This window comes from Microcebus murinus, chromosome 10 (assembly GCF_040939455.1).
Source record: "Microcebus murinus isolate Inina chromosome 10, M.murinus_Inina_mat1.0, whole genome shotgun sequence".
Taxonomy (NCBI): domain Eukaryota; kingdom Metazoa; phylum Chordata; class Mammalia; order Primates; family Cheirogaleidae; genus Microcebus; species Microcebus murinus.
The window spans coordinates 101,329,132-101,350,047 of record NC_134113.1 but is presented as its reverse complement, the minus strand read 5'-3'; the positions used below and the strand labels follow the sequence as shown (position 1 = coordinate 101,350,047).

Below are 20,916 nucleotides of genomic sequence, written 5' to 3'. Positions count from 1 at the left end.
TTCTACTACTGGTGCTCAAATTTTGACATCCAAACCCACCAGGAGGGTCTTGCCAACTTGCTCAACTTTACTTTTTGAGTGGGAAGGAAACCAGCTATTGTGCTAGCATAAAGAATGCTTTATTTTTAGGCATTCAACACTCATAACAGCTGCCTAAATTCTCCCCAGAGGTTATGAGAACACTTGATTTTTAGCCTGAGATAAATGCCTAGTTATTGTATCTGAGATAGAGAGGATTCTGCTGTTTCATTCCATATACAGACCTTTATTTAGTCTCCCTGTTTTCAGCCCTTCTTCTCACTCTTACCCTTCGTCTTGTGTGTGTCTCCAAATCTTAGTCTCTCTAAAGCACTTCTGGGTAGACAGGCCCCCTTCCTTTCTGCAGCATCCACTGCACCCATTCTACATTATGGTTTCTTCCATTTGGTTTAGTCAGACCACACTTTGGTGCATGTCAAATTAAAAAAAATTAATCTTTCAACTGTCTGTTTCTTATTTTCTATTTTGTATAGGGTTTTAAAAAATGTTTTTTATTCCTTTATCATCATCTTATGAGGTCTCAGAAAGAGGAGGCAATAAATGCATGTACTCAGCAAGCTTTAGTAAAAAATCCTAAATGTAGGTTTAACAAAAGATATCTAGGGCAGGGTAGGAAACAAGAAAAAACAACAAGTGCAGTGGCCAAAAAAAAAAAAAAAATCTGAATCTGTGTCACAATATTCCTGTGTATAACTTAGTGCCTGACCTCTTAACCCTCCAGATCCACATATTTTAGGGATATGATGGATCTCAGACACCTAGTTCAAATCCATTTTACAGTTATGTAGGACCCAGAAGTAAAGTGATTTGCCTGAGGTTACACAAGTAGAGAGTGGCAGAATGGAGAACAGAAAGATATACTGACTCCCAGTTTATGTTTCTTTTACCTTACTACACTCCTGGGGAGTTATCAGGTCAGGAGTCAGATAAGAAATGTCTTGAAAATTAGTGACAGGATGGCTTTTTCTGGGTAAATAGCCGATGTTCAAGAAATGAAATACTTCGTAATGCCTGTCTGGCAGCACACTGTCTAACAGTTGGCAGTCATGTGTTGGAAGCACTGAAGGGGACAGTGCAGCAGGTCCAGAAAGGGCGATGATCCAAGTGTATGGCGACGCTGGGAGGGGACAATTAGAGGGCCTGGGCAGGATGAAACAGAAGTTGGTGAGTAATGGATGCGTCTACTGAGGAGGGGAGGGAAAATGTTCGTGGGTATTATGAGCGAGTATAAACTGGTTAATTACAGTGGTCGGAGGTAAAATGATGACTCTTCACTCCTCTCAAAGACATTTAAATTATTTTAATAACCACTGGAAGGCTGGGAATAAATATAATTCATACCATTCTTATTTTCTTGGTTTAGAGACAGCTTATCTACATCCTTAAATTAATGGCTGTAGTTACCCTCTGCGCATGGCTCCGACAAAAGAAAACCATCTGCGATTCAGTGTAGGAAAACTGGGTTGCCTGAAATCTGGCACTACTTTGGAAAAGCCTCTCCTAGCTGTCGTGAGGGCTAAATAAAACCGCCACCGTCGCACAGTATTTAGCACAGCGCAGGGACGGAGCGTGGGCATTTATTTCCGCCAGCCACGTTCTCCTCTCCTGGGAAAATCACCACAGGAAAAGGACGTGCACTGGCGTGGGTCTCCGCGATGCCCGGTGCCTCAGATCCCATTACCACCTTCCGCAAAAGCTAAGCGGGCACGGGGGAAATCCAGCCCCTTGGACCAAGGGTGCCCAGTGCAGCCAGGAATCCAGGGAGAAGGTCAGAGCTGCGCCCCACGGCGGTGGCCGTCTGGGCCGGGTAACGGGCCCGCGAGGGGGGGGTGGGGCGACTCCACCGTTCGGGAGAGACACGACTCCCTTCGACTTCCAGCAGCCCACTCCTACGGCAAGCAGGAGGAGACAAGCGCCGCCTCTCCCCTGCTCGCACCTACCGCGTCTCGCACAGCCGGCCGCGGCTCTCCCCTGCGAGGCCGCAGGGTCGTGGGTGTGTGTAGGTACGTGGGTACGCTCCGCGCCCGTGGCTCTGCTTGGCGCCGACCTGCCGTCGCGGCGCCGAGTCGCCCCCACTTTCTGGGCCGTAGCACCGCCGCGCCCAGAGAAGGGCGAGCGACGGCGAGGCGGCGGGCGGAGCTGGGCGGGCCGGCGGCGGGGATGGGCGGGGCTAGGTGTCTCGCGCAGGGGGCGGGGTGCGGTGACGTAGCGGGCGCCCGCCGGGCTGTGGCCGTGGCGGCAGCGGCAGTGGTAGCGGCGGCGGGGGCGACAGCGGCAGCTCTGAGGAGAGTGCGACGGCCGCGGCGGCGGCAGCGCGGGAGTCGGGTGGGACCTGGAGCTTCCCGCCTGTCGCTGACGCGGGGGCTTTCGCCTCTCGCCCGGCTTCTAGCTCACGGCCCTGGCTGGGCAGGGCAGAACGCCCCCGGGGAGGGGCGGAGCTGTAGGTGAGGCTTCGGGACCCCCTCCCCCTCCTCGCCGACCTGGGGTGGAGAAGTCGGGGGAGGGGCGGACCCCACCCCAGCCCACCCGGGGCCACCCAGCCGAGCTCCGGGATTGGGCGGGGCTAGCGCGGCAGTCGTGGGGGACGCGGGCGGGAGGTGGGAGATAGGGGCTCAGGGCACTCGGAGAACGGAAGGTGGGAGGTTTAGGAGGCGTGATGTTGGGGCGAGGTAGTGGGAAGACGGAGAAACTGGGGAGCCACGAGGTTGGGTGTGGTTGGGGCGAATCTGTGGGTTTAGGTGACTGATGCAAAATATTGAAGATTTTTTTTTTCTTTTTCTTTTTTTTTTGGTGAAATGGTGAGATAGAAGATGAAGGGTTGTATTTCGAAAGGAAGATGAGCTGTAGATGTTGCCTTTGAGGCAGTTGGAGAACCCATAGCACTAGATCTCACATCTCTGCTTTATGGTTTTGATTCCTTTTCTTCTCAGCGGGGTGGGTGGCGGATGGGAGAGGGAAGAGAATCCTTTTACTTTGGCTGAGGTAAATTGTGAGCGTGGATGGATCTGAAGTTTTACACCCAAGAAGAGGGAGATCTTGGGTTTAGAGAACTTCATTGTGGCGGCAACCATTAGGGTATAGGTTGCATTACATTTAGTACCTTAAAGGTGGTGTCTTTCGTTTTTTTTTCTGTTCTTAAAAGATCTTTTTATACCACGTTTTTTGCAGGCTTTCTCCTGGCCCCTTGAGAGAAGGCCTGAGACTCAGATGGTTCTTTTGGAAGACACATTTCTAAGTAATAGTTGCAGGTGGTTGTGGTTGACTGATTTGAGTGAATGAACAATTTGAACAGTTATGTTGGAGCTAATTATATAAAAAGTGCTTAAATATTTTAAAGCACACCTGTCTTTTGCGGCTCTTTATTCAGTAGACCTTGACATTTAGACATTTTGTGTTCAACACTGAATTATTGGAGATTATTTTTCTTAATTGCAGATATATTGCAGTTTTTATTAAACGTTCTAGAAATGAAGTGGAATTTATTTTTTATTTTTAGGTAGGCCCCTCAACTTCTGAGAATTATTTTTGGAGTCAAGTGCTTTTAAAACATTTTGGGAGCACTTGTCTCATTTGTAGAGAAATGTTACTAAGAGTAAACAGTGTGTGTTCAGTGTTTTTTTTTTTGAGACAGAGTCTCACTTTGTTTCCCAGGCTAGAGTGAATGCCGTGGCATCGGCCTAACTCACAGCACCTCAGACTCCTGGGCTCAAGCAATCCTGCTGCCTCAGCCTCCTGAGTAGCTGGGACTACAGGCATGCGCTTTGCCCGGTTAATTTTTTCTATATATATTAGTTGGCCAATTCATTTCTTTCTATTTTTAGTATAGATGGGGTCTGGCTCTTGCTCAGGCTGGTTTCAAACTCCTGACCTTGAGCAATCCACCTGCCTTGGCCTCCCAGAGTGCTAGGATTACAGGCGTGAGCCACCACGCCTGGCCTGTTCAGTGTTCTTCACATCAGTGTTTCACAACTTAGCACAGTAAATCAGAGTCTTCTTTTCTAGATTCCTGCTCCCTATTAGATTACAATATTCACTGACCTTACCTATCATTGTCATGTAAGCTATTTGTTCAGAAAACAAGTCCTGTGATGGACTTATGGAGGGAGAGAAACCACGATGAAGTGGAATTTAAGCAGTGACTATCCCAAGGCTTACCAGTTTATTTGGGAAAATAGCCAGAGAAGTGCTTTCCTGTAACCAAGAGAAAATATACAGATGAGAGTTTCAGAAGTTGCAGATCATTGCCTTTTTTTTTTTTTTACATGTCTACTTAATGAACAGATTATGGTCTAGCAAATACTTCTACTTGTAGAGACTTATAGGAAACAGAAGATATAATAGCTATTAAGTGAGAAACTGTGTGGTCCAATTTATAATTATAAATAAAATAGTTAACTGTATTCAGATTGAATTAAAGGTTGGTACAATAAACCTTTTGATTTTGGATTAATTAGAAGGAAAACTTAAAATTGACACATACCTAGTTTCAGTTTTTAAATTATACTTTGATTTAATTAATTGGGACAAATGTGAACTAAGATACTGGATGAAACTCTTTGTGTATGTACTCCTAAAATGACATTTGCATGGCTAACAGTGAGATGTGATTCTTCTTGTAGGAATGAAATCATATAATTTGGGGGAAGTCTAAGGTAGAAGTAAGCTATTTCTGTTTAGAATTTCTTGTTCCTCAAAAAAAATCCCTATATTTTATTTTTCAAGAAATATTGCATGCTAATTATTCTGATATGCTTGTTGAGTCTATGGATGTGTTCATTACTAAAGTCATAGATAAGTATACTGGTCTTTTAAGTCAACATTAATACTGGAAACTTAAAAGTGTAGGTTCCAGGCCAGGCGCGGTGGCTCACGCCTGTAATTCTAGCACTCTGGGAGGCCGAGGCTGGAGGATCATTCAAGGTCAGGAGTTCGAAACCAGCCTGAGCAAGAGCGAGACCCCGTCTCCACTATAAATAGAAATTAATTGGCCAACTAATATATATAGAAAAAATTAGCTGGGTATGGTGGTGCATGCCTGTAGTCCCAGCTACTCGGGAGGCTGAGGCAGGAGGATTGCTTGAGCCCAGGAGTTTGAGGTTGCTGTGAGCTAGGTTGACGCCACGGCACTCACTCTAGCCTGGGCAACAAAGCAAGACTCTGTCTCAAAAAAAAAAAAAAAAAAAAGTGCCAGTTCCCAGAGAAACCATTGCTCTATTTTATGCTGTGTTTATGCTTTTAGAAGTGGTATGAAAGCTGTTAAATGTGCATTTTGCACATATTATATCAGAAACATTGATGGCAAAAGATCAGGGAATAAAGTATTTTGGTTAATCAAATAATCAGTATATAATCAATTTTCAGAGACATATAATGTAATAAAATAAACTTAATATGCAGGGTATGTGTAATGTAATTTAATTCTCTGTCTCTTCAGGTCTTTCAATGTCTTGAGAGTATAGGCTCTGGAGTCAGAGTGCCTGAGTTCCAATCTTGGCTTTGCCATTGTATGACTAAGGCAAACTGCTTAACCTTAATTTCTCAGCCTTAATCTGTGCCTTAGTTTCTTCATCTGCAAAATGGGAATAATAATGGTAATACCTAACCCCTTAGGATGGTTAAATGAGTTAATTCATGTATTTAGAATGGTCTGGCACATGATTAGCTGGTTCACTAACATCTATTCAAGTTTTATTCTGAACACCATACATTTACTTAATAAGTATATATTGAGCACATATTATGTACAAAATATTCTATTTTTTTAATTTTATTTTTTTTTGGTAGAGTCCAGGTCTTGTTGTGTTGTCCAGGCTGGTCTCAAACTCCTGGGTTAAAGTGATCCTCCTGCATCAATCTCCCAAAGTGCTGAGATTACAGGCATGAGCCACTTTGCTCAGCTGTCATATACCAAGTATTCTAGATGCTGGCATTATAGCAGTGAAGAAAGTAGACCAAAACCTGTGTGCTCATGGAGCTTTTATCCTAGTTGATGAGACAACTGATAAAATAATTAAATACATGAATAAATTGCATATTATGTTAGACATTGATAAGAGAAAGCAAAGGAGAAGGAAAGGGAATGTGGGGGTTGGGGATATAGGAGCTTATAAACCATTGTAAGGCCTCCAAGTTTTACTAGGGGAGCCACTGTGGAGTTTTTAGTAGAGGACTGATATATTCTGACTTAGGTTTTAAATGAATCGCTCTGGCTACTTTATGAGAACTTTGAGCAGGGATTCAAGAAAGAAGCAAGGACACTGGTCAGGAGATTATGCTGAGCTCTTGTGGGTGAGAGTAGCTCTGACCGAGGTGATAGGAGGATGAAATGGTGTGAAGTGGTTGGATTTTGGATGTATTTTGAGGGTAGACTTGTAGCGTTTGCTGGTGATTGGATATGGAATGTATGCAAAATGGAACAATGAAGAATTTTGGCCTGGGCAACTAGAAGAATGAAGTTGCGGATAACTGAAATGGAGACTGTCGGTTGGTGGAACACATTTGGGGAGAAACCAGTTCAGGGAAAATGTCTAGGAAGAGTGAAAAATTTGGTTATTTTGAGCTTATAGGTGATATTTATTTAAAATTATGAGATGAGTGACATCATTAGGGGAGTGAATTTAGATAGAGATGAGATCCAAACATCTGAGCCTTGGGATACTGATTTATTCATTTATTCATTCAAAAGTTGTTTGATTTGGGAATACAACAGTCAACAGAGGTAACACAAACTCCACCTTTGTGGAATTTACCTGCTAGATACACTGTGGGAAATGAAGAGGAACCCAGCAAAGGAGATTGATAAGAGGTCATTGGGTTAGGAGGAACCAGGGCATTGTGGTGTACTAGAAGTGAAGGAGAGGAAGTTTTCAAGGAGGAGAGGATGATCAACTGTGTCATTGTTTAAAGCTGTGTCAGAGGGTTGAGTAATAGAGAATTATGCTTGATTATAATGTCTAATAACAAATATCTAAATACCTTTCATATGAGAAAGATGAGGCAAATGTAAGAATCTTACAATGTTTTACTTCACTGAATTAGTTTTTAAAGAATATTTCAGTCAGGCACGGTAGTGTGCACCTATAGTCTCAGCTACTCAGGAGGCTGAGGTGGGAGGATCGCTTGAGCTCAGGAGTTTGAGGCTGTAGTGTGTTATGGTCACACCCGTGAATAGCCATCACACTCAAGCTCGGGCAACATAATGAGACCCCTATATGTATATATATAAAAATATATATAATTCATTCTTTTTGGAACAAAAGAGGCAGTGTAGGAGTGTGTACTTGTGCTAAGGAGAGGTATATGACTTTTTATTGTTTTTGTTAATCTTATTACTCTTATTTTTTTAAAAATAAGTAATACATGTACCAAATCAGAAGGTATAAGAAAATATACAGGGTAAAGTCAGTCTCTCTTGTCCTATCTAGTGCTTTCTGAAGGCAATCACTGTTTCCAGTTTCTTTTTTATTAAACCAGTGAAATTCTGTACAATAATATGGCATTTAGCTATTTTAAAATTGTATAAATATAAGAAATAATTTTCTTCCACTTTGATATTGAACTCTGCCAATATTTTAGAATAGATTATTTAAAACATAGTTTTAGAAGCCTTGTCAAGGGAAATAGTGATCGCTAGGATCCAACATGGAGTCACATCAGATTGTAATGTTAATTTCCTAGAATTGATATGGTTACTTGACTGAAAAATACAGGAAATGCAGTAGTTATAATGTATCTAGACTTTACCTAGATCTTTTCATGCTATCTTTGTGGAAAATATGAAAAAAATGTCCTAGATTTCATGAGGACAGGGACTGTCATATGACGGGTACTTACTAAATACTTCATAAATGAATGAACCCGAGCTAGCACAGTTAAATGAATTCACAACTGGCTGAATGGCTATCCCCAGAAAGTAAAGTTGCTTATTGGGATGGTGAGTGTGGGGAACTGGTGTTAGATGACACACCCATGTGTTTATTGAAGTGACCTGGGATGGTAGCAGGGGTGGAGAAGATAGTGGCAGCTATAAACTAGTTGCCAGCATGTTCTCACTGTGGGTAGGGGATGTCCAGGTGGTCATAAGCTGATGGTAAAGGGGGAGAGGTAGGAGACTGTGCTGCTGAATAGCATGAGAATTTCAGTAAGGCTTTACATGAAGGTTCAGGTATGGTTTGGAAGTGACTTTGGGAGAAAGGATGGTACCAGCCTCATTTCCCAGTATTGGGTGTGGAGTGTTAGAGACTGAATAGCTTCCGCTTGAAAGGACTATGTGAGAAGAGGTGTCCTGATTGGAAAGCCAGTTTTCAGTTAAGGCAGCGTGATAGTGAGAACATTTCCCAAGGAAGTTGAGGACTTTTAGAGGAGTTTCTTTTTTTTTTTTTTTTTTTTGAGACAGAGTCTCGCTTTGTTGCCTGGGCTAGAGTGAGTGCTGTGGCGTCAGGCTAGCTCACAGCAACCTCAAACTCCTGGGCTCAAGCAATCCTCCTGCCTCAGCCTCCCGAGTAGCTGGGACTACAGGCATATGCCACCATGCCCAGCTAATTTTTTCTATGTATATTAGTTGGCCAACTAATTTTTTTTTAATTTATGGTAAAGACGGAGTCTCGCTCTTGCTCAGGCTGGTTTTGAACTCCTGACCTTCAACGATCCGCCCGCCTCGGCCTCTCAGAGTGCTAGGATTACAGGCGTGAGCCACCGTACCCGGCCAAGAGGAGTTTCTTGATAGTAGAATGAAGTTCCGTAAAAGTGTACTTTCCCACCCTATTGGCTTCTTATCATTTAAACTTAAAAAAAAATCTTTTTAACAAAAAACTCACCCACCTTCATACTTTATTGCTGTAAGTTCTGTGCTTTGTAGCCAAATGTATGCATTTGCTATACATCTCCATTTCTTCTTCTGTAACTTTTCTACCTGTTTCTGTGATGTTTCTGTCTCCACCCTGTCACTGAAATTGGAAATAACCAATGAAAATATGAAATATGAAAATTGCTAATGATTATTTTTCTATGCTCCCTCTTAGTAGTTGTACCAGCTATCTATTTCTATGTAACAAATCACCCCCAACTTACCTAAAATAGTAAACATTTACATTTCACAATTTTTATAGATCCAGAATCTGGGTGTTGTTGGTGCCTCTGATTCTGCAGTCATCTCAAAGCTCTACGCAGGGAGGCTCTGCTTTCAAGCTCACTCGTGTGGCCATTACAGGCCTCAGGTCCTTGGTGGCTATTTGCTGGAGAAATCAGTCTCTTGCCATTTGAGTCTCTGTATAGGATTACTTAGAATGTGGCACCTTGCTTTTCCTGTATTGAGAGCTCTGTGGGGCAAGAGGGGAGATAGTAGAATGTTTTTGTAACCTTATCTTGGAAGTGATGTGCTATCACTTTTGCTGTATTCTGTTCATTAGAAGCTAGTCACTAGGTCCAGCACAATCAAGATGGGATTTCACGATGGCATGAATACTAGTAGGAGGCAGAGATCATTCAGAACCATTTTCAGGACTGCCTACCACAACAGCATTTGACACAGTCGATTTCTCATTCCTTTGTAAAGCTCTCTCTTCTCTTGGTGTCTTCAGAGCACTCTCCTATTTTTCTTGCTAGTTCTCTGAGCTCTTTTTCTGAGTCACTGTTTGAATCTTTCATTAGTCATTAAATGTTGAATTTCTCTGGGCTGTCTCGTAACCTTCTGTTTAATTTTTCCTTCCTTTTTTTGTCTTCATTTTATACCTCTCTCCTGGGTCTAAGGATGAGTATATCTAACTTGCTACTCGGTATTTCCATTTGGATGTCCCTTAAACTCAGTACGTCCAAAACTGAATGTGTAATCCCTGTTCTTTCTTTTCTTTTCTTTTCTTTTTCTTTTTTGAGACAAGCTCACTGCAACCCCTAACTCCTAGGTTCAAGGGCTCCTACTGCCTCTACTGCCTCAGCCATAGTAACTGGGACTATAGACACATGTCACCACACCAGCTAATTTTTCTATTTTTAGTAGAGATGGGGTCTTGCTCTTGCTTAGGCTGGTCTTGAACTCCTGACCTCAAGCGATTCTCCTTCATTGGCCTCCCATAGAGCTAGGATTACAGGCATAAGCCACTGTGCCCAGCCCTCTGGTGTTTCTTAATTCATTAAATGACAGCATCAGTTGCTCCAACCAGACATATATATGATGTTCTTGATTTCTTCTTCTCCTCCACCTTCCACTCTACTGTTCTGTATTGATTTTGTAAAAGTCATTGCTGTTCAGTGATGGTGTGCATGTTTTTATGAGGTAGTGCATCCTCTGCTGGGTTCCAAGCATTGAATGAGTTGCTAGGTGATTTTTAAGGTTCCTTCCAATCTTGAGATACTGTGTTCATAGCTATTGAATTTTTGATTAGGAGACACATAATACAGGCTGTGCCTCAGGTAGGAACTCTTGAACTGTCATTTTTAGTTGTTCACCAAAGAATGAAATTAAACCCTTGTATTCCTTTTAACTTTCTTTTTTATGATGTGTTATGTGATGAATAAATAATAATTTTTATCTGACAACCCCTTTATACATGTTATTTTCATTTTTTCATTATTTTATTGCCATTCTTTTTTGTTTGAAAGTCCTTTGTATGGAAGTAAGATAACCAGTGGGGGAAGATTTTTTCTGAAGTTAAACATCTCTGAAATTATAAACTTCTCAAGAAATAAAAGTTCAGACGTTGGCTGAGTGTGGTGGCTTACACCTATAATCCCAGTGCTTTCGGAGGCTGAGCAAGGTGGGAGGATCTCTTGAGGCCAGGAGTTTGAGACCAGCCTGCACAACATAGTGAGACCCTGTCTCTACAAAAAATTAAAAAATGAGCTGGGCATGGTGGTGTGCGCTTGTAGTCCTGGCTACTCGGGAGGCTGAGGCAGGAGGATCGCTTGAGCCCAGGCTTTTGAGGTTGCAGTGAACTATGATTGAGCCACTGAACTCCAGCCTGGGAGACAGAGTAAGACCCTGTCTTTAAAAAAAAATAAAGTTCAAGCCTCAAACTGTAATTTAATTACAGGAATATAACTTATCTATTGAAGGAATTCCTTCTTTTTTTTTTTTTTTTTTTTGAGACAGAGTCTCGCTTTCTTGCCTAGGCTAGAGTGAGTGCCATGGCGTCAGCCTAGCTCACAGCAACCTCAAACTCCTGGGCTCAAGCAATCCTCCTGCCTCAGCCTCCCGAGTAGCCAGGACTACAGGCACGAGCCACCATGCCCGGCTGATTTTTATATTATATATATTAGTTGGCCAATTAGTTTCTTTCTATTTTTATGGTAGAGACGGGGTCTCGCTCAGGCTGGTTTTGAACTCCTGACCTTGAGCAATCCGCCTGCCTCGGCCTCCCAGAGTGCTAGGATTACAGGCGTGAGCCACCGCGCCCGGCCTAGGAATTCCTTCTTGAAGCCATTCGTGAATGCAACACATAAGAAAAGTATATAAAACAAATGTATACCTTAAAACTTTTGAATCAAGCTCTTGCATAGCCATCAGGTCCAGTAATAGGCCCTTACTGGCATTCCACAAACTTTCCTAGTCCTTTCCCAATCATAGCCTACTCCTTCCCCCATAAAGGGATTCACTGTCCTGGCTGGTAGAGGAATCACCTTCTTGCTTTTCTTTATGTAGACCTTTAAAGTTTTGCCTATTTACACCTTTATTTACATGGAATTGTGTTGTATGCATTCACATTTGACTTCTTTTGAGATTTAGATTTGTTATGTGTAGTTATAGTTTGTTCATTTTTGCTGAATAGGATTCCATTGTGTAAATATACCACAACTTACTATATTATTGATGAATATTTAGGTTGTTTCTGATTTGGGGCTATTAGGAATTATGCTGCTATGATCATTCTTGTATAGGTCTTTTGGTGCATATTTGTATATGTGTCTGATGCATATATAGCCAGGAATGGAAGTCCTGGGTCGTAGGATATGCATATATGCAATTTTAGTAGATAATTGCCAAACAATATTCCTCTGGTTGTATAAACTTAAATTCCCCAAAGTACTGTTTGAGATTTCCTTTTGTTCCATATCCTTGCTAACACTTGGTATTGTCAGTGTTAATAATTTTAGTCATTCTAGTGGCTTTATGGTGGTATCTTGTGGTTTTAATTTGCATCTCACTGGTTACTAATGAGATTGTATGTTCACTTCGGCAGTACGTGTACAATACTAATGAGGTTGAATACCTTTATATTTCTTGGTTATTTGGAAAACCTCTTTTGTGAAATGCTTGTTCAAATGTCTTGCTAAATTTTGTTTTTCTTTTTCTAGTTAATTTATAGGACTTCCTTGTATATCTTGGATATGAGCACTTTTTGGTGTTGTAAGTGTTTTTACCTTACTCTGTGGCTTGCTGTTTAAGACATGTTAATATCTCCTGAAGAGCAGTAGTTAATTTTTTGTGTAGTCCAATTAATATTTACCTTTACAGGATTGGGCATGGTGGCTCACGCCTGTAATCCTAGCACTCTGGGAGGCCCAGGCAGGTAGATCACTCAAGGTCAGGCAGGAGTTTGAAACCAGCCTGAGCAAGAGGGAGGCTGTACTAAAAATACAAAGAAATTAATTGGCCAGTTAAAATATATATAGAAAAAAATTAGCCGGGCATAGTAGCGCATTCCTGTAGTCCCAGCTACTCGGGAGGCTGAGGCAGGATTGCTTGAGCCCAGGAGTTTGAGGTTGCTGTGAAGTAGGCTGATGCCATGGCACTCTAGCCCCAACAACAGAGTGAGTCTCTGTCTCAAAAAAAAAAAAAAAAAGATATTTACCTTTACAGTTAGTGCTTTTTATGTCTGGTTTAGGAAATTTTTCTCTATCCTAAGGTCATGAAGTTATTCCCTCTTTTTTTATTTTCTAAAAGTGTCATTTCTATGCCTTTCTGTGATCTGCCTATAATTGATTTTTTGTGTTTACCATGTGGTAGAAGTTTAGGTTAATTTTTTCCCAGATGATTTACTGATTTTCTTAGTACCATTTATTGACAATTCCTTCCTTTTTCCACTGCTTTGTAATACATTAAGGTTCTCTATTTTTTTCCATTGGTTTCTCTATCTTGGTCTAGTGTGATACTGTCTTAATTACTGTAGCTTTTTTTTTTTTTTTTTTTTTTTTTTTTGAGACAGAGTCTCGCTTTGTTGCCTAGGCTAGAGTGAGTGCCGTGGCGTCAGCCTAGCTTACAGCAACCTCAAACTCCTGGGCTCAAGCAATCCTTCTGCCTCAGCCTCCCAAGTAGCTGGGACTACAGGCATGAGCCACCATGCCCGGCTAATTTTTTCTATATATATTAGTTGGCCAATTAGTTTCTTTCTATTTATAGTAGAGACGGGGTCTCGCTCTTGCTCAGGCTGGTTTCGAACTCCTGACCTCGAGCAATCCGCCCGCCTCGGCCTCCCAGAGAGCTAGGATTACAGGCGTGAGCCACCGCGCCCGGCAATTACTGTAGCTTTGTAGGCAGTCTAGCAGTCTTAATACCTGGAGAGTAAGCACTCCCACCTTGTTTTTCAAGAATATTTTCTTGACATTCAATGTCTCTGAATGACTGCCATGGTCAGTAATCAAGACAGTGTGGAATTGGTATAGGGATAAATACACAGATCAGAGGAACAGATTAAAGAGTCAAGAAATAAACCCACACATTTATGAGTAATTGATTTTCAACAAAGGTGCCACGGTACAGTCATGAGTTGCTTAATGATGGGGATATGTTCTGAGAAAGGCAATTTCGTCATTGTGTGACTGTCATAGAGTGCACTTACTCAAAACCTAGCCTACTGCATACCTGTATGGTATAGCCTATAGCGCCAAGGCTTTAAAACCTGTACAGCATGTTACTGTACTGAATACTGTAGATAGTTGTAATACAGTGGTAAGTGTTGTATTTAAATATAACCAAACAGAAAAGATAAAGTAAAAATAGGATATAAAAGGTGAAAAATGGTTTATCTGTGTAGGGCATTTAGCATCAGTGGAGCTTGAAGGATTGGAAGTTGCTGTGGTGAGCTCACTTAGTGAGTGGTGAATGAATGTGAAGGCCTAGGACGTTACTGTATACTGTTGTAGACTTTATAAACACTGTGAAGTTAGGCTACACTAAATTGATAACATTTATAAGTATGTTTTAATTTTTTATACTTTTATAATAACACAACTTAAGAAACAAACACATTGCATAGCTATTCAAAAATTTTTTCTTTAATTCTATAAACTTTTTCTATTTCTCACTTTTTTTCTTTTAGTCTTTTAACTTTTTTGTTAAAAAACATAAACACAAACAGTTGCCTAGGCCTACGCAGGGTCAGGATCATCAGTGTCACTGTCTTCCACTGCCACATCTTGTGCCACTGGAATGTCTTCAGGGGCAGTAACATGCATGGAGCTGTTATCTCCTGTGTTAACAATGCCTTCTGGATATCTCCTGAAGGACCTGCCTCAGGCTATTTTACACTTAACTTTTTTTAGTAAGTAAATGAGTACATTTAAAAATAATATATAGTATAATAAATACATGAACCAGTAAGCAGTTATTACCATTATCAAGTATTATGTACTATATGTAATTGAATGTGTTATACTTTCATATGACTGGCAGCACAGGTTTGTTTACATCAGCATCACCACAGATGTGTGAGTAATGTGTTGCACTATGTCACTAGGTGATGGGAAATTTTCAGCTCCGTTATCACCATTGTTGTATATGTGGTCCCTTGTTGACCGAATCATTGTTATGTGACACCATGACTGTAATTCAATGAGGGAAAGGATAGTCTTTTCAACAAAAGTAGTGCAACAATTTGTTGTGGTCCGTTTACAGGACAGAGGATGAACACACAACACAAAACACAAACGCAGAACACAAAGAAAAATGCGGACACACATACAAACAGTTGACTCGAGTAATAATACACTGGGTCAGTTTTATTTTTATATTCTAAAAGATTAAAGTTAGTTCCTTGTACATAACCACCCAGGAATGGCAGGATAGCCATAAATTCCAGAACGCGTAGCCTTAGGGAAGCAGATATCCCCTGACTCAGAATTTCAAGGTGGTTGCTCTAGGCACTAGGCATAGATAAAGGACTGAGATTAGCAAGGATGGGCAAGGTAAGCCACAGGGGGCATTTCTCATCCCCACCTTCTCTTAGGGTTACCCTCTAAGATCTTCAGCTGAACCCCAGTGGCTGTGCCTGGCGTAGGTTGCCCCTCCCTTGAGGGGTCTTACCTGACATTGACTAACCAGCCATCTTATGGGGTGTACGCAGCAATCACAGGAACAATGTGTTTATCTTGTGGCCTCCAGACCCCCAATGCTGTGGGGCGGGATAGCTCAGCTTGCTTACAACTCAGGTCCTTTGTTATGCCTCTAGGCAATAGCCTTGTTTATCACAGGGACCTTGTCTGGAACAGACTACTTTCAAAAACTCTGGGCAGAACAGGTACGTTACTCATTAACTTTAATTCTTATACTAGGAAAATATATGTCAGTCCCCTACAACAATTGGATATCCATATGCCACAAAAATGAACCTGAAATTTTGGTGTGTAGGAGAAAATATATATGTGTATATATATATATATATATATATATATATTTTTTTTTTTTTTTTTTTTTTTTTTTTTTGACACAAGTCTCGCTTTGTTGCCCAGGCTAGAGTGAGTGCCGTGGCGTCAGCCTAGCTCACAGCAACCTCCAACTCTTGGGCTCAAGCGATCCTCCTGCCTCAGCCTCCCGAGTAGCTGGGACTACAGACATGTGCCACCATGCCCGGCTAATTTTTTTTACGTATATTAGTTGGCCAATTAATTTCTTTCTATTTATAGTAGAGACGGGGTCTTGCTTTTGCTCAGGTTGGTTTCGAACTCCTGAGCTCAAACGATCTGCCCGCCTCAGCCTCCCAGAGAGCTAGGATTACAGGTGTGAGCCATTGCACCCTGCTAGGAGAAAATCTTTAAGTTCTTGGATTAGGAAACGATTTCTTAGATATGATGATATGACACAAAAAGTATGACCCCAAAAAGAAAAGAAAAGACAATATGGTCTTTATCAAAATTAAAAGCTTTTGCTCTTCAAAAGACATCATTAGGAAAATAAAAAAGACAGGTTCCAAATTCATGTATCTAATAAAGGATTTATGTCCAGAATGCATAAAGAATTCTTTTTTTAAATTTTTTCTTCTTTTTGTTTTAATTTTAATATTGTTTTTTCTTTTTTTCTTTATTTCAAGGCCTGACTCATGGAAAAGAATTCTTAAAACTGAATAATAAAACAAACAACCCAAAGAAAAAATGGGCAAAAGATTTGAATAGACTCTTAACCAGCAAAAATAAATGGATGGTAATAAGCACTTGAAAAAGATGCCCACCATCATTAGTCATTAGATATGAAACACAACAATGAGATACCACTGTGTATCCACTAGGACATATAGGACTAAAGGTTAAAATCAAAAGATTGAAATACTAAGTGTTGGTGAGGATGTGGAGAAACTGGAATTTTTGTACATTGCTGGTGGGAATGTTAAATGTTATAGACATTTTGGAAATAGTTTGATAGTTTATTAAGTTAAATTTATATTTACTGTATGTCCTGAGCCATGGGAGTATTAGGTATCCACCCAGAAGAAATGAAAACATCCACACAAAGACTTGTAGGCAGATATTCATAGCAGCATTATTCATTATAGCAAAACTAGAAGTGATACAAATGTTCATCAGCTGGTGACTTGATAAAATCCATTATATGCAATACTCAGCAATAGGAAGGATTAAGTTACTCATAAATTTAAAAATGTAAGTAAATGAACCTCAAAAACATTATGCTAAATGAAAACACTACCAGTTAATTTATTTATGTGCAATTTCTAGAAAAAGATCAGTGGTTGCTGGGGCCAGGGATGGGAGTGGGAGTGAGGATTAACTAAAAACATGCATAAGAAACTCTTTGAGATGATTGAAGTTTTCTAAATTTCAATTGTCATGATGGTTGTACAACTGTATAAATTTACTAAAACTCATCAAACTGCACACTTAAAATGGGTGAGTTATATGATATGTAAATTATGACTTCAAAAAGCCCAAGGTTTTTGGCTGTTCTTGGCCTGTTGTATTTTCATATAAATTTTAGAATCAGCCTGTGAAATTAAAAAAAAAATATGTTGGGATCCTGATTGAAATTTAATTAGATTTGTAGATTAACTAAGGTAGAATAACTTTTTTATAACATGGAGTCTTTGAATCATTGAATATGTTATGTCCATTTATTTATGCTGCTTTTCACATTTCTCAGTAATGTTTTATAGTTTTCTGTGCAGTATTCTTACACTTCTTTTGTTAGATATAGTCCTAGGTATCTAATGGTATTATAAATGGAATTCTAAAATAAATTTTATTTTCTATTTGATGTTGGTATATGGAAATAAAATTGAATTTTGAGCATTGGCTATTTACTAAATTTTGCAAAAGTCTTTTTGTTTGTTTGTTTTGCTTTTTGTTTTTTGAAACAGAGTCTCACTTTGTTGCCCAGGCTAGAGTGAGTGCCGTGGCGTCAGCCTAGCTCACAGCAACCTCAAACTCCTGGGCTCACTGCAGGCATGCGCCACCATGCCTGGCTAATTTTTTCTATATATATTAGTTGGCCAATTAATTTCTTTCTATTTATAGTAGAGACGAGGTCTCGCTCTTGCTCAGGCTGGTTTCAAACTCCTGACCTTGAGCAATCCGCCTGCCTTGGCCTCCCAGAGTGCTAGGATTACAGGCGTGAGCCACCACACTCGGCCGTAAAAGTCTTATAATAATTTTATATGTAGATTCTCTTAGATTTCTAACTATGTCATTTGTGAACAATTACTGTTTGATGTTTTCTTTATGATTCTTCCTCCTTTGTCTTTCCTTATTTCACTGGGTAGGATTTCTGGTATGTGGTTGAACAGAAGTAGGAGATGTCATTGTCCTTTCCCATTTCAAAGGGAAATCGTTCCGTTTTTCACTGTTAACATATACATATGAGCAAGGCAAGGCCAAGGCCTAGCCCTCACTGATTTGACTGGTAAGGATACAGTGAGCTCATTTAGACTCAGGCAGTTTATTACTTGTATAGTCAGCAGAAAGAAGAATAAGTGAAAAGTGCCACCTCCCTGTGATCTTTGTCCCACATACCAAAAAGGATAACACAGAAATAAAAGGGGCTGGTGCTTACTGTGAGCTGTGGGGTATTCTGTTAATGAGAAGCATACTCTAGATTGTAGCTAAGTGGTTTTATATTTTACAGCTCTGTTCTGAGATGAGCAGGGCTGAAAGTTCCATGTCTCATAAGAACCCAGGAGGTGATGAGAAACTGTCTTGACGGCTTCCAAGGAAGACAAGGAAGTGGGAAGGGATGTCCTGGTTGTGGCTCCTTAGAATCCTTAGGTCATGGCCGGGCACGGTAGCTCACACCTGTAATCCTAGCACTCTGGGAGGCCAAGGTGGGCGGATTGCTGGAGGTCAGGAGTTCGAAACCAGCCTGAGCAAGAGCGAGACCCCATCTCTACCATAAATAGAAAGAAATTAATTGACCAACTAATATATATAGAAAAAATTATCCGGGCATGGTGTCGTGTGCCTGTAGTCCCAGCTACTTAGGAGTCTGAGGCAGGAGGATTGCTTGAGCCCAGGAGTTTGAGGTTGCTATGAGCTAGGATGACGCCACGGCACTCACTCTAGCCTGGGCAACAAAGCGAGACTCTGTCTCAAAAAATAAAAAGAATACTCAGGTCATCTCCTGTTCTGAGAAGGTCACAGGCTTTCTGCCAAGACTCAGATAAGCTGCAGGTCGCCAAAGCGCCATGACAGAACCATTTCCCTATAGATACTTGTGATAGTTGCTTTTGTAGACATCCTTTCTTAGATTAAGAAAGATTCCTTCTATTCTTAATTTGTTAAGATTTTTAATCACTAATGTTAAAATGTTTCTGATAGTTTTTATATCTATTGAGATCAAATGCTTTTTTTTCCTTTTAACCTGTTCACTTTGGTAAATTACATGGATTTTAAAATTCATTTCTACTGACTGACAAATTTCTTTGTTTTTTTCCCCTTAAAAGGCTTCACGTAAAAAAAAAATTATTGATGATGACTTTCTTCTTTCTTGCTGTCTTCCTGTTTCTGCTTTATATATATTAGGTGGTCCAAACGTAATTGCGGTTTTGGACTGTGAATTTTAAATCATCATAACTAAGCTCAAACACATCTTTATTATTAATGTGTAATTTTTTTCTCTTTGTACATATAGAATTCATGGTTGCTGTACTTTTCAAGGAAGAAAGACTTAATTGAACTACTTTTTGGTGTTTTTTTTTGGAGACAAAGTCTTATTCAGTTGCCCAGGCTAGAGAGAGCAGTGACATCATCACAGCTCATTACAACCTCAAACTCCTGGGTTCAAAATGATCCTCCTGCCTCAGCCTCCCGAGTAGCTGGGACTACAGGTGTACGTGACCACGTCCAGCTGATTTTTCTATTTTTTGTAGAAATGGGGTCTGGCTCTTGCTCAGTCTGGTTTGGAACTCCTGACCTTGATGCTCCTGCCTTCGCCTCCCAAAGTGTTAGGATTACAGGTGTGAGCCACCACGCCTGGCCTATATTGAACTTCTGATTAATCAATAAGAAGTTATTGAAGATCTAAGAGTTTCCTAGGGTTTCTTTTGAAATAAGCAGTAGTTATGTTTTATACCTTTTGAGTACCTCCCTTCAGGTCTTTTAGGGTACATCCCTTGAGACTCTATGGGTAACGTTTTTTTTAAGTCCATGGCTATATTTACTTTCATAAATGACAGGTAATTTAGTATATACCAGATTATTTTTCATTCATTTTTTTAAACTTCTGTATTAAATTTAGGCTGAACTTTTGCTTGATGTCATTCTTTCCTGCATTTAAATAGAAAGTTATTAAGTTACTGAAGGTAGATGGAGTTATTGGCTATTTCATGTGGTTTTTCTACTGGTTAGCTGGTAGTCAGTTTTATAGTTTTGCCAAGTTTCTAAATATATTCTGAAATAATTTGTTTATTCTTATGCTTAGGGTCTGATCATTCTTAATTTTGATAGAGTAGCAGTTTTTATCTGGTTTTCTGGTGATTAAAAAGAAGTTAATGAAAATGGGAATAAATTATTAAGTTTAAACTCACAAATGCAGGTAAAGTATAAATATAATGCTATTATATTTCTCTATAGCAAGTATACACATATGTATATTGTATAGCATATACAATACATATATTGTATATGTATTGCTATATTGTATAGCAAATATATACATGTATATTTTATTTATATTTTATTTTCATTTTTTAATTTTTGTCTCGCTTTGTTGCCCAGGCTAGAGTGAGTGCCATGGCGTCAGCCCAACTCACAGCAACCTCAAACTCCTGGGCTCAAGCGATCCTACTGCCTCAGTCTCCTGAGTAGCTGGGACTACAGGCATGCACCACCATGCCCGGCTAATTTTTTTCTATATATATTAGTTGGCCATTTAATTTCTTTCTAGTTATAGTAGAGACGGAGGTCTCACTCTTGCTCAGGCTGTTTTGAACTCCTGACCTCAAGCAATCCGCCCACCTTGGCCTCCCAGAGTGCTAGGATTACAGGCGTGAGCCACCGCGCCCGGCCTTTATTTTTTAGAAACAGTCTCCCTGTGTCAACCCATGCTGGAGTGCAAGGCGTGGTCATAGCTCTCTGCAGCCTCAAACTTCTGGGCTCAAGTGATCCTCCTGCCTTGCCCTTGGAGTAGCTGTGCCCCTCAGTCTCTACCCTCAGGATCCTGGGGACTAGGGAGGGAGACAAGCAAACATGCAATTACAATAGCTTAATGATATAGGCTAGATAAGT

General features: G+C 40.5%; 1 protein-coding gene across 21 annotated transcripts in view; it reads left to right on the top strand.

Annotated features, from left to right (window-relative positions):
- Positions 1 to 1,545: 1,545 nt before the first annotated feature.
- Positions 1,546 to 20,916, top strand: part of ERC1 (ELKS/RAB6-interacting/CAST family member 1) — a 560,419-nt gene continuing 541,048 nt past the window's right edge. For 19 of the 21 annotated variants that reach the window (XM_076007810.1, XM_012747187.3, XM_076007809.1 and 16 more), the window contains exon 1: positions 2,253 to 2,483. The gene's annotated coding sequence lies outside the window, so the exon portion shown is untranslated. Of the gene's footprint in view, positions 1,808 to 1,842; positions 2,043 to 2,252; positions 2,484 to 20,916 lie in introns of those variants that run through there. The other 2 variants (XM_012747177.3, XM_012747178.3) reach the window with 2 other exon arrangements.